Consider the following 14391-nt stretch of genomic DNA (forward strand, 5'->3'; position numbering starts at 1 on the left):
GACGGCCCGGAGCCGCCGTCCGGTGGGTCTGGGGGTTCCGGGCTGGTCTAGAGAGGGTCCGGGTACGAGGCCCGGCCCTGGACCGGGATGCTGGAGGACCAGGGCGGAAGGCATCGGCGGGCGGGCGGGCTCAGCGCCGTCGGCCGCCCCCCGGACACCCGGCTTCTCCGGGTGGCTGCTCGTCGCGGCGGGGCCGCCGGGCGGGAGGCGGGGTTGGCGCCCCTCACCTGGGGCGGGGTGGTGGCTTGGGCGGCCGCCGCCTCCAACTGTGCCCTCCTGACAGTACTGCCGCCCCCGCCGCCGGCTGCCGGGATGTGACTGCTGCCGGGCTCTCAGTCCCAGCGACCCCGGGTCCGGGGGGCGTGTGGACAGGGTTATTTTCTTACCCCCTTGAAAGCGTCTGTTGGATCCCGTGTCCTCCTCTGGCTCTTCCCCTTCCTCCGCCCCGCGCACTTTGCTCCGTTCCTGCTGGCGATGCTTGTGCTTTTATTTTACTGTCTGGGGTAGACTGTTTTGTTTTTTGTTTTTTGTTTTGGGGGGCTGATCTCTACCTGCAAGAAATGCCCTGCTTCAAAGTTGACCGCGTGGGCCGTGACAGACACCCATCCACACCCCCGCGCATGTTGTGGGTGCTCGGTGTCTTGATAACCGAGTCAAAGTTTCTGAGACTGGGCTAGTACTTTGCTCAGCTCGCCAACGGTGCAGGGCTGGGCAGTGCGTCAGCATGTGGAAGGGGCCACTGGCCATCGCGGGGAGGTGGCCAGGAGCAAGGGGGCTGAGTTGACAAGAGTTCATTTCTGATCGCAAGACAGTTTCGTTCAGGTGCTTGTGTATTCTCTTTGGACTTCTCAGAGTTAGTTGTGCCAGAAAAAGACTCAAATTAGGCGATCATTTTTTCAGAATTGGTGGTATTATGCAAATACAGTGAACCGTTTACCTTTCGTTGATGGTAAGGACTTGCTTGACATGTTTAGTGCTGTTTGAAAACTGGTTTCGAAGCCTGCGTTTTTGTTACTGGAAGATTTAGATAATGTTAATGCATTTAAATTTTCTTGTGTATGAGAAGAGGTTGGTAGTTGATTGTTACAATCCAGAGAACACATTTCATGAAAACTTAATACTTTTCTTCCAGTGGTGTTTACATTTGACATGTGCTGCACTTCTGTAGAATATCCAGTAGTTATGATCAGAAAGTCGAGACATGAAGTTTGTGGTCAAATTGAAAGTGGGTTTTGCTCATGGAAAATATTAGTTAATAAGCTGCTAGCAAAGGGAAATTGGCCTGTGATTAATTATCTTTGGTTCAGTACTCTATAGAAACTGACACTGAGGTTGCAAAGAAGAAAGGGTGAATTAATTTAATGTATACATTATTACAAAATTGTACTGCTTGGGAAGCTAGCTAAGACTTTGAGTTAGATTGATGCCCACACTAAATTAGTTCAAGATGTACTCTAATATCACTAAATCATCTGGGGGAGAAATAGATGTGGTTGTGCATGGCTTATCTGTGAGATATTGTAAAGCTTAATTTGTGCTCTGAGAAGCTGCAGACAAGGTAGTAAGTAAAAGTACTGTTAAGCTGTTGAGGCAGATAGTAAACATACATACATGCAAAAGATATGTCTGGAAATCAGTTTCTTTCTTTCTCTTTTTAAACATGTGATGAAAAGCTTTATATGTTATGTTTATGCTGTTGTGAGAATTTTTGGTTGTTAGATCATTGCCTCATGATTTATAACATTTTTTTATTATTTGAGAGCTTATGCTGTTTTTGTTGGGATATTTATTATTTTTTAAAAGATTTACTTTTGTGTGTATGAGTGTTTGTCTCCATGTATGTCTATGTATGTACCCTTTCTGCGCCTGGTGCCAGAGGAGGCCAGAAGAGGGCATCAGATTCCCGGAGTTACAGACAGTTGTTAGCACCATGTGGGTCCTAGAATTGAAGCCAGGTCCTCTGGAGGAGCAGCTAGTGCTCTTAAACTGCTGACCTGTCTCTCCAGCCTTATTTACTTATTTCTTGAGACAGAGTATCTTATATGGTAGCTCTGACTGGCCTGAAACTCGATATGTAACCCACCCTGACCTTAAACTCAAGCAGTACTGCCTCAGCCTCCTAAATGTTGGGAATATGGACACAGACCACCAAGCCTAACTAGATTTATCTTTGACTGACAAAATATTTAGCATGATAAACAAGAGTTTTCATTTCTATCAGCTCATCAGTTCTGAATTTGTTACTTCTGAAAACTTTTCTTTGCCTCACCCAAAACTTGAAATGATATTTATTTTAAATCTTAGATACTGGAGTGAAGCTGAAAGTCCTAGGTCTGGGGGAGTAGCAAAAAGAGGAAATTCTGTTGTTCCAAGTACAGATATTATGTGGGAGAGATTAACAGCCTTCTATATACTGACTTTGAAGAGAGGAGCAGTTAGGTATCAAAAATCTCTTGTGCTTGAGGTATAGAACTGGGACTTCAGCCCAACATTTTCTTTTTGAAAATTCATTGGCGGTCTGTTTATTTGTTTGTATGAGTGCTTTGCTTGCATTTGTGTACACCGTGTGTGTGTGTGTGTGTGTGTGTGTGTGTGTGTGTGTGTGTGTGTGTGTGTGTACCTGGTGCCCCTGGAGGTCAGAAGAGGCACCACATCCCCTGTATCTGTAGTTAAAATGGTTGTGAGCTGCCATGTAGGTTAGTTAGGTTGTGGGACCTCTGCAAGAGCAACATGTGCTCTTAATGTTGAGCCAGCCTTCTAGCCCTCAGCCACCGTTCTTTAAGTGGTATGGAGATGAGGATGTTAGGAGATTGAGGTCAATACTGTAGCCTTTTGGAGTCCCAAAACAGAGCACCCCACCCTTATGTCTTATGTTTCAATCAGTTTTTGCATGTTTATAACACCTTTTAAACATTATTTTAATTTGTTTTTCCATATGAAGTTGAGTACTGTTCTTTCAAGGTATGTCAAGAATTGTGTTGGGATGTTGATGGGAATTGCATTGAATCTGTAGATTGCTTTTGAGAACCCAGGATAGCCAAAACAACCCTGTATAATAAAGGAACTTTGAGGCATCACCATCCCTGACTTCAAGCTTTATTATAGAGCCATAGTCCTGAAAACAGCTTGATATTGGCACAAAAATAGACAGGTTGACCAATGGAATTGAATTGAAAACCCTGATATTAACCCACACACCTATGAACACCTGATTTTTGACAGAGAAGCTAAAAATTATACAATGGAAGGAAGAAAGCATCTTCAGCAAATGGTGTTGGCATAACTGGATTTGGACATGTAGAAGATTGCAGATAGATACATATCTATTGCCAACATAAATCCAGCCACACTGAACCTCCTAGAAGAGAAGGTAGGTTGTACCCTTGAACAAATTGGTATAGGATACCGCTTTCTGAACATAACACCAGTAGCACAAACATTGAGATAGACAATTAATAAATGGGACCTCCTGAAACTGAGAAGCTTCTGTAAGGCAAAGGACATAGTCAGCACGACAAAACACCAGCCCACAGAATGGGAAAAGATATTCGCCAACCCCACATCTGACAGAGGGCTGATCACCAAAATATACAATGAACTCAAGAAGCTATTCTCCATAACACCAAACAATCCAATTAAAAAATGGGGTGCAGAACTAAATAGAGAATTCTCAAGAGAGGAATTTAAAATGGCTGAAAGACACTTGAGAAAGTGCTCAACATCCTTAGCCATCAGGGAAATGCAGCTCAAAACCACTCTGAGATACCATCTTACTCCTGTCAGAATGGCTAAAATCAGTAACACCAATGACAGTCTATGCTGGAGAGGATGTGGAGAAAGAGGAACACTCCTCCGCTGGTGGGAGTGCAAACTTAGAACCGCTTTGAAATCAGTATGGCAGTTTCTCAGGAAAATGGGAATCAGTCTACCTCAAGATCCAGCAATTCCTCTCTTGGGCATATACCCAAAAGAAGCACATTCATACAACAAGGACATATGTTCAACTATGTTCATAGTGGCATTATTTGTAATAGCCAGAACCTGGAAGCAACCTAGATGTCCCTCAACTGAAGAATGGATAGAAAAAATGCGGTATGTTTACACAATGGAGTACTACTCAGCGGAAAAAAGCAATGGAATCTTGAAATTCGCAGGCAAATGGATGGAACTAGAAGAAACCATCCTGACTGAGGTAACCCAGTCACAAAACGATAAACATGGTATTTACTCACTCATATATGATTTTTAGACATAGAACAAAGGATTACCAATCTACAATCCACACTGCCAGAGGAGCTAGGAAACAAGGAGAACACCAAGAGAAGATTGCATAGTCCCTCAAAGAAGGGGAGAGGGACAAGAACCCCTGAGCAAAGTGGGAGCATGGTGGGGAGAGGAAGGAGGTGGGAAGGGAGAAGGGGTAGGGAGAGGAGAACAAGAGGACTGAGAATGGGAGGAATAGAGGAGGGCAAGAAAGGAGATGCCTTGATAGAGGGAGACAGTACAGGTTTGGAGAGAGGTCTGGCACAGGGAAAATGTTAAGGGATTCACAGGGATAATGCCAACTAAGAATCTAGGCAGTGGTTGAGAGGATACCATTGATGCCCTTCCCCTATAATGAGATTGATATCTACCTTGGTTACCATTCCTAGAGCCTTCATCCATTAGCTGATAGAATCAGAAACAGGCACCCACAGCTAAGCACTGGACCCTACTCCTGGAATCCAGTTGTGGAGAGGGAGGAGGGATGAGCAAAGGAGCCAAGATGGTGCTAGAGAAACCGACAGAAACAGTTGACCTGACATAGTGAGAGCATGGAGACCCTAGTCATAAAGCTGGGGAAACAGCATTGGACAGAACCAAGCCCTCTGAATGTGGGTGCCAGCTAGGAGGCCAGGGCAGTCTTTGGGACCTTTAACAGTGGAGCCAGTATTTATCTCTAGAGAACAAATGGACTTTGGGAGCCCATTCCCTATTGCAGCCCAGATACAGCAAGGAGGGCCTAGGCCCTCTCCCAAATGATATGACAGACTTTGAAGGTCCCCTGTGGGGACCTTCACTATCCCTGGGGAGGAGTTGGAGGACAGATTGGGGGGGTTGGTGGGGGACATGGGAGGTGGGAGGGCGAGGGAATGGGGGGATAGATATGTAAATATGAATAGTAATTAAAGAATTTAAATAAAAAACAAAACAAAACCCAAACCATTATTTTAAACTTTATTATAAAATGTATTGCCAAAACCAAAACCAAACAAAAATATCAGACATTGAGATTAATCAGACACAAAGTATAACTTCTTGTCTTATATAAACATTCAACCTGGGGGTTTGAGGATGATCGTCAGCCAAAGACTGATATAGGACGTTTTTTCCTTTTTTTCTAGTCTTTTTTGAGACAGGGTCTTGCTGTATAACCCACCCAGGGCTCCAGTTTACTCTGTAATCTAGTCTGACTTTGAGCTTGTGATCCTCTTTGCTTCTTGAGCCCTGGGATTTCACCAAGATGCCTGGCCAACCCAGGGGTTTCTCCGTTGATAGTCTTATCATCATTTGCCATGACAAATGGAAACAAAAACATGGAGTTGAACCTGAGTAATGAAGATATGCTTGTTAAAAATTTATTTAAAAAGATCTATTTATATTTATGAGTGGTTTGCTCACATGTCTGTGTACCACATGTGTGCCTGGTGCCCTTGGAGTTCAGAAGAGGGTGCTAGATTCCTTGGAATTGGAGTTATGGATGGTTGTGAGCTACCACATGGTGCTGGGGGATCACAGCTGGGTTCTCTGCAAGGACAAGTGCTTTTAACCCCTGAGCCATCTCTCCAGCCTGATATGTCTTTTTTTTTTTTTTTTCCTTGACTGGTGTCTTTTCAGAGTATGCAGTAGTTTTGACTTTAATATTTGAATTATGTGGTACAAGTATGTGGACATTAGTGGATCCTAGTAAGTAACAGTTAATGGAATTAAGCAAATTTACATTTCAACATTTTCTTTTTTTTATTGTATTTACTTCCCACATTGTTTTTATTCAGTCAACAAAATATCACAATTGTTTTAATATAGCAAGTTCATACTCATGTTGACTCATTTTTGGATTAAAAAAACCCATAAATTTGGGGGATTTTCCTAGGAAGTCTGCAGGCATATTTTTTTACTTGGTTTAGAGTTAGATTTGGGCTAAGATTATTAGTATGCTCCAAATTTTGAGCCTTCTTATTTTCTAAATAGTCTTAAAAATAGAAAACATATTTTATAAATACTCATGAAAAATCTGGCTACAGGCAGTGTTGTTGTAATAGACATAGTACAGCCAAAAATATATTTAGGAAACTTCTTTGCTTCTTATCCAGTTTAGTATGGCTAAGTGAAGTCAGAAAAGTATTTCAACAAAACTTGTTTCTCTCAGAGTATGGAGTCTAAACAGTAGTTTGTGAGTTATGATTTCACCTGCCTGTTTTAAGCTCAACAAGTACTACTTGTTTTTAAGAGTAAATTAAGTAAAATCCTAAATCTAATAGAGGATTCTTAATAATAGAAGTCCCATAGGAAGATGCAAGCTTGTGTTGAGAATTTGGGGAAAATTACGAATAAAAAACTTGCTTTTTTTTTTTTTCTGCACTGGTTTTTCTCTGCAGTCTTCTCAAGTGGTTGGGGGCATTGGCACTAACAGCAGAATCACTTGGCAAAGGGAATCATTGGTATTAGTAGTGGTACTGTGTTAAGGTATTGTGTCCTTCAGGCATGTGTATCTGAACAAAGGCAAAGATCTTTGACCTTAGCTGATAGTTTCTAAATCACATGCCTACTTCCTATAACTTATTTGCCTTACAGTGATATCAATAGGTGTCTGCTACTTTTCTTTTTGAAGAGAGATATGAATTGTGATGAAGAGACATGTTAATTATGAATAAGGTTTATTGATTTATATACATGAAGGATACTGGAGAAATTGTTGTGCTGAGCATTTATTGAACTGTTTTCACTATACTCCACAGGATGAAATGTTGAATATCTTGCTTCTGCATGTGCATATACACATGTGTATACAGACACACACACACACACACACACACACACACACACACACACACCCCTATCCACTTGAAAGAACAGTTTGGTGAAATACTTTTTTTTTTTTTTCAGGGCTGTGCTGATTGACTGCTGACTTGGAACAGAAATTGTGCATATCTCTTTCTACCTAGCTTTGTGTTCAGTGTGATATTGTTATAGTCTTGCTTGACTGGTCATAGTGGGATTATTTTATTTATACCACTGACAGCCAGCAAATAGTATAATTTGGACTCCCTGCTGTAGCTAATTGTTAAATGTAAAGCACATTACTGGCTGTAAAATACCTGATATATTCTTTTCATGGCATTCATGAAATGATGCTAGGATTTAACTTTACAATTAATTTTACACTCAAGCGGGGATTACCAGCCTCATTTAAAATAAAGGCAACACCCCCATGAACATCCAAAACAAATGAACAATGGACAGACAAACAGACATACAAATTAGATTGGCATACTTTTTAAATTTGAAGATGAGCATACAAAAACGTAAAGTCCAGGGAGATAGGTGGCACACGCCTTTAATTCCAGTACTCAGGAGGCAGAGGCAAGCGGGTCTCTGTGAGTTCGAGGCCATCCTGGTCCGCAGAGCGAGTGTCAGGATAGGTTCCAAATCTATATAGAGAAACCCTGTCTTAAAAAACATTAAAAATACATACCATATTTGGGCTGGAGAGATGGCTCAGAGGTTAAGAGCACCGACTGCTCTTCCAGAGGTCCTGAGTTCAATTCCCAGAAACCACATGGTGGCTCACAACCATCTGTAATGAGATCTGGTGCCCTTTTCTGGTGTGCAGATATACATGGAAGCAGAATGTTGTATACATAATAAATAAAATCTTAAAAAAAACCAAAAATTCACACAACAATAATAATAAAGGTCTTGTTTAAAAACCAACAACAACAACAATAATAAAATGTAAAGTCGAAGATTATATGGGTGGTTATTGGCAAAGTCAGGGTTATGGATTGGATCTCAGTATCTCTGTTTTTGCCTGCCTCAAAGAGACAGACTTTCACTTAGCCCAAGATTACCTCAAATTCCCTTTGAGATGATCTTGAACTCCCAATCCTCCTATTCCCGTCTCTCAAGTGTGAGATTACAGACAAGCATCAGCTAGTGAGACTCTGTCCTTTCCCAACCCAAGCCATTCATTTAATTCAGTTCCAGTACTCTGTTAAGCAGTAAGCAGTTGAAATAGAGATGACTAAGGCATGGTCCTCGACCTTGAAGCCTTCATGCTTTTGTGGGGAATTAAATATGGGAATACAGGTATAATGTAAGTCAGAAAGTAATGGACCAGTACAGAGATACAAGAATTTAGAGAGATGGGAAAGATTACCATAGTTGTAGGGATGGGGAAGAAGACATTTTAACTATGCTTAGAAGAGTGGGTAGAATTTTGAACTTGTTTCCAAGATGACTAGTTTGGAGGGAAAGCCTTCCTGGGCCATGAGCTTGGGTGACCAGAGGCTTAGAGGCGTGGGCAGGGCAGAGTAGTAAAAAGTTAGGGGAGAAAGTCAGTCACCCTCAGATGCTTAAGAGCCTAGAATATGTTTTTCTTCTGCTTTAGGATTATCTTTTATTTTATATCTTGAGTCATCTAGTACTTCTTAGCATTAAACAAGCTTTCTATGGTGTGCTCTTGATTAAAACATGACCTTGAGAGTGGTTAGGTATATTTACAGTAAAAGATGACGAGAAAAATTCTGTTAGAGAAAAATCCTGGTGTTCACTGGTTCTCACTGTGTTGGAAAGAGAATCTTTTTGAAGATATTAATTAGTGTTTTTCTTTCATTTTGTTTCATGCAGTAGACAGCATCAAATTGGCTGTACCAGAGCAGGAAATAATTGTGTTTTCAAAAGATCTTCTAGAATGTGGTTTCTAAATGACTGAGTCTTACATTTTTGAGGTGGTTTCTGGTTGAGACAGATAGTTTTTGAACTTAGAATTTAGGTGGCTTTAGATTATGGCAGCAAGGTAGACATTTCATACCAAATCTAGATGGGAGAGATTAAGTGAGTGAGTGAGAGTGTGTGTGTGTGTGTGTGTGTGTGTGTGTGTGTGTGTGTGTGTGTGTGTGTATGTATGCATGTGTGTGTATGTCTTTCATGTGTTCATATTGATGGGTATGTGTGTGTAGAGGTCAGAGGTTGATGTCTGGTGTCTTCCCTAATGGCTTGCTTTCCACCTTATGTATTGAGGCAGGGTCTCTTGAACCCAGAACTTGTTGATTGTGCTAGTCTAGCTATCAAGCTTGTTCCAGGATTCCTTTCCTCCATATCTGACCTCTGGGGTTACAGATGGGCTTGACATTTACTTGGGTTCTGGGGACCTCATGTTTTTGTAGCAAATATATTACCCACTGAGTCATCTTCTTATTCCTGGGGGATTGATTTTTAATTCCAAAGGATTTCTTGGATTTCAGTATTAATTATTGACAGCTAGCTTTAAAGTCTTGTATGAAGTTTACCTTGTTCTGCAAGGCACTAGGTGTCTAGAAATGAAAATAAATGGCAGTAAGTTCTGTTTGTTTATCAGACTGAATCACTGAAGGCACTTCTCCAGCTTTTCTGTCTGCTGGTTTCACACTTACTGCTTCTAACTAAAACCATGCACAGCTTGAAGGAGGGCTGCTTCTCTTTGACCTTCTAGTTCTGTAAAGGTAAAAGCTCTCTTTCAGGTTGCCCAGGTAACAGCACACAAACAAGCTTTGATAGCTCATCACTGAAGTGTGTGGAAATTTTGGAAATCTTGGTAATGAAGTTGCTATAGTAAATAACCTCTTGGTTGGTAAAACAGAGTTTTGGGGATGAGCCTTGTTTCCAAAATAAATATGAATTGTGTCATTGCAACTGTTTTTCTCATTTATTTAAGCTTCTGATCTGGTAACTATTTTGTCATGTCATTTTAGACAGTAGCAGCATTCTCCTGAACTGTCCTACAAGACAGACAGCACACCTAAGAAAACATAGTTCGAGTTTAGATGCAGCATGCCACCATACTTTATGTAAATTGAGTAGCTCTTTAAGTCACCTCAGTTTTTTTTTCCCTTTCTTTTTGAGACATATTAGGTTTTATCAATTGAGATTCTTAAAATGCTTTCAAATTTGCTATCATTTTAAAAATAAAATGGGATGTTTATCTCTTTAAACAGTGCAATCAGTTCTAAGGTTATGCCCATGATATTAGTTGTTGGAATTTGTGGTGAAAATAATGGTCTGCTTGATAAGTGACTGAAAATATGCATGCAGTTTGACTCCTTGAAGACTGCTATATGAAAGTAAGGTAAAACCCAAATGGGGTTTTTGTGTGCCAAATTCCTGGGGAAGAAACACGTTTTACAAGGCAAGTGTAGAATTCATTCATGTGTCAGTGAAAAATTTCCCAGTGTTATCTCACATGCACACCTACGTTTATTATTATTCTCCCAATTCATACTTATTTTTGCACATTATACAAAAGTACTTTTAAAAAACTTTCATTGATTCTTTGTGGGTTTCATATCATGCATTCCAATCCTACTTACCTCTCCCTCCCCTGGCATCTGCCCTCAGCCATTGTCAACCTCTCCACAAAACAAAACCAAATTTAGAAGAAAAACCAAAAACCAAACAAACCAAAGAAACAAAAAAAACAAAGAAACAAAAAGAATCTTGTTGAAGCTGTAGTGTGACCCATTGAGTCACACAGTTTACCCTTCAGTTTATTCATCTTTACTTGCAAGTGTTCATTGCCACGAGTCTTTGGTTTGGCTCAAGGTCTCTGGGTTCTGCTATACCACCTTTAATGGGTCCTCACTGAGGCAAACAGACTTATTTTTACACATTGCACAAACAACAAACAATTTTTTTTTTTTTTGAGACAAGGTTTCTCTGTGTAACAGCTCTGGCTGTCCTGGAACTCAATCTGTAGATTAGGCTGGCCTTGAACTCAGAGAATCGCCTGCCTCTGCCTCCCAAGTGCTGGGATTAAATTCGTGTTCCACCATAACCTGGCTCTGAAGTTTTATAAAAAATTCAGATCTGTGGTTTTCAGTTTTAAGGTTTTTTTTTTTTAATATTTTATTTATTTATTATGTATACAACATTCTGCTTCCATGTATATCTGCACACCAGAAGAGGGCACCAGATCTCATAACGGATGGTTGTAAGCCACCATGTGGTTGCTGGGAATTGAACTTAGGACCTCTGGAAGAGCAGTTGGTGCTCTTAACCTCTGAGCCATCTCTCCAGCCCCCAGTTTTACGGTTTAAGAGGCATAAAACCTCAACTTTTGGTAAGCTGTGTTGTAGAGTCTTTATTTTATATATGCATTTCTTAAGAACTTAAAAAAATGTAAATGGTTCTGAAAGTGGTTTCTAGTTGTGTGTGTGTAATGTTTAGAGACAGCATTGTACTATGTAACCCAGATTGGTCTCAGAGTCTTTAACCTTTCTGCCTCAACTTCTTGTGTTTTGGGATTACAGGTAGATACCATGACTCTTGGCTCTGTGTTACTTTAAATTGAGTTTGTCTTTGTAATTGAGTAGTTTATTTTTCTTGGTATACTGTAATAAGATGATATTCATAAATTAATGAAAAATCAGTTACCATTTAGAGCCTATACATATGTTGGCGGACAGTATGCTTTCTGAGGTTATTTTAGAGCATTGGCTCTCAACCTTCCAGATGTTGTGGTCCTGTAATACAGTTCCTCATATTGTGGTGACCCCAACCATAAAAATACTTCTGTTTTTATGTTATTACTGTAATTTTGCTTTTGTTATGAATAGTAATGTTAATATTTTTGGAGATAGAGGTTTGCCAAAGGGGTTGCCACCGACAGGTTGAGAGCTGCTGCTTTAGCATTATTTAGTGACTTAGCAGATATTTGCCAACAGACTTCATCAATCTTTTCTCATGAAAAGATAGTCTATCATTCCCCCCCCCCCCCCCCCCCCGCAGACAGGCTTTCTCTGTGTAGCTTTGGAGTCTATCCTGGCACTCGCTCTGGAGACCAGGCTGGTCTTGAACTCACAGAGATCCACCTGCCTCTGTCTCCCGAGTGCTGGGAGATAGTCTATCATTTTATTTTTTTTAAAGATTTATTTATTTGTTTATTTTATCTATCATGTATATAGTGCGTGCCAGAAGAGGACACCAGATCATGTTACAGATGGTTGTGAGCCACCATGTGGTTGCTGGGAATTGAACTCAGGCCCTCTGGAAGAGCAGTCAGTGCTCTTAACCCCTGAGCCATATCTCCAGCCCCTAGTCTATCATTTTAAATCCTTGTCTTATATTGACTCACTATCACTAGTTGTGTTCGGAATTATATTTTCCTTTGCTTTTGATCTATTTTAAAGAAACATTATCAAGTCACAGTGAAGAGTTATTTAGTCAAATGTCTTGTTTTTGTCCAACCGTTTACACTGCCATTCCTCAACACTTCCCTTGATCTCAGCTAAAAGGCTGAGAAGCAATCCACCTTCATATTGAGTCTACTTTAACAATAACTAAGGCTAGCATTACCATCCTAACATGGCTACTGGAAAAATAGAATTGGATATCATTATTATTTAAATCTTAGGTTCATTTATTTGCTATACTGGTTAGTTTTATTGTCAAATAGACGGAAATTAGTCATCTGAGAAGAGAAAACCTCCAATTGAGGAGTTACCTCCATGAAATTGTCCTGGAGCATGTCTGTGGGCCATTTTCTTGATTTTTAATAATTGATGTTGGAGGTTCCAGCCTACTGTGGGCAGTGCAGTCCCTGTGCATGTGGTCTTGGGTTGTGTAAGGAAGCTGGTTGAGTATAAGTGAGAGAGCAAGCCAGTAAGCAACTTTCCTCCATGGTTTCTTGTTTAGGATCTTCCTTTGATTTCCTGCCTGGGCTTCCCTCCATGATGAGCTGTAATTTCTAAGATGAAATAAATTCCTTTCTCCCCACATTGCTTTTGGTCACAGAAAAGTAACTAGAATATTTGCTAATAACTAGTGATTCCAAAGAAACTTTCTGCATGAGTTATACCACTTAGTTTTCATTGACTCTAGGCATCTTAGTTTTCTTGTTTTCTTTCTTTCTTTCTTTCTTTCTTTCTTTCTTTCTTTCTTTCTTTCTTTCTTTCTTTCTTTCTTTCTTCTCCTTTTTTTTTTTTTTTGATTTTTTGAGACAGAGTTTCTCTGTGTAACTTTGGAGCCTATCCTGGCACTTGCTCTGGAGACCAGGCTGGCCTCGAACTCTCAGAGATCCGCCTGCCTCTGCCTCTCGAGTGCTGGGATTAAAGGTGTGCGCCACCAACGCCCAGCCTTAGTTTTCATTTAAAGTTCTGACCTGTATATTTCTTGTCAACATTGTCATTAGTTTTGATAGATGAAACAGGTTTTGCCTATTGTATTTGGCATTTTGAGCAATAAATTTATCATCTTTACCATTTGAAGATAAAAGAAATAATCTAGCAATAGACTACAGAAACAAGTTTATTATTCTGTCAAATTCCCTTTTTGGATATGAATTCCATTACATTTTTGTGCTTTGTTTGTTCCATTGAGTGTTTTTTTTTTTAACTTTAGCAGTTTTTCTTTTTTCTTTTTTTTGGTATTTTGCTTTGACAAAGATAAAAATAGCACCTTTTACTGACAGGTGTCATGGCAGATGATTTTAAACATATCACTGGGGAGGCAGAAGCAAGAGAATTGCTTCAAGTTTGAGGACAGCATGGTATCAAATGAGTTCTGGGCTAGCAAGGGCCACATAGTAAGACCATGTGCCAAAAGAGAAAAAAGCAAACAAAACAAAACAAAAACTTCAGAAAGAGAAGGAGAAATTGTTCAGTGTGAGGGAGAGGAATAGTTGTTAAGATAGAAATAGCTAAGAGCGTTCTTGGTTTTGTGGAAGACGATGTAAACAGAATTCAGGATCTTAATTCTTCGTCTAGTGCTGCTGTGAGATTCAGACAGAGTAAGTTTTAGGTTAAAGTTTGTTTTTTTGTTCCGTGTATGAAAATAGCAAGTCAATATTATTTATATCAGGGTAGTTATTATATAAAATAATATACATTATATAGTTAATCTTTTTTTTCTTAAATTTATTTTATGAGTGTTTTTCCTGCATGTATGTATGTATACCATGTGTGTGCCTGGTGACAACAGAAGTCAGAAGAGGGTGCCAGATACCCTGGATTTGGAATTACAGATGGTTATGAGCTTCCGAGTAGGCGCTGGGAATCAAACCCAAGTCCTCTCTCTGCAAGAGCAATAAGTGATCTTAACCTCTGAGCCATCCTATAAGGAAGTGTATGAAGTAGGAAATATTATGTATTCCTAGTT

At 40.1% G+C, this 14391-nt stretch overlaps 1 protein-coding gene across 2 annotated transcripts in view; it reads left to right on the forward strand.

Annotated features, from left to right (window-relative positions):
- The window catches only part of Rabgap1l (RAB GTPase activating protein 1 like), a 560109-nt gene that overhangs the window by 245 nt on the left and 545473 nt on the right, over nucleotides 1–14391 (forward strand). Inside the window, exon 1 of one of the 2 annotated variants that reach the window (XM_035445765.1) lies at nucleotides 3–22. The exons of the other annotated variant lie outside the window; for it this stretch is intronic. The gene's annotated coding sequence lies outside the window, so the exon portion shown is untranslated. Of the gene's footprint in view, nucleotides 1–2; nucleotides 23–14391 lie in introns of those variants that run through there. 2 annotated transcript variants of the gene reach the window in all.

Source organism: Cricetulus griseus, chromosome 5, assembly GCF_003668045.3.
Source record: "Cricetulus griseus strain 17A/GY chromosome 5, alternate assembly CriGri-PICRH-1.0, whole genome shotgun sequence".
NCBI lineage: Eukaryota > Metazoa > Chordata > Mammalia > Rodentia > Cricetidae > Cricetulus > Cricetulus griseus.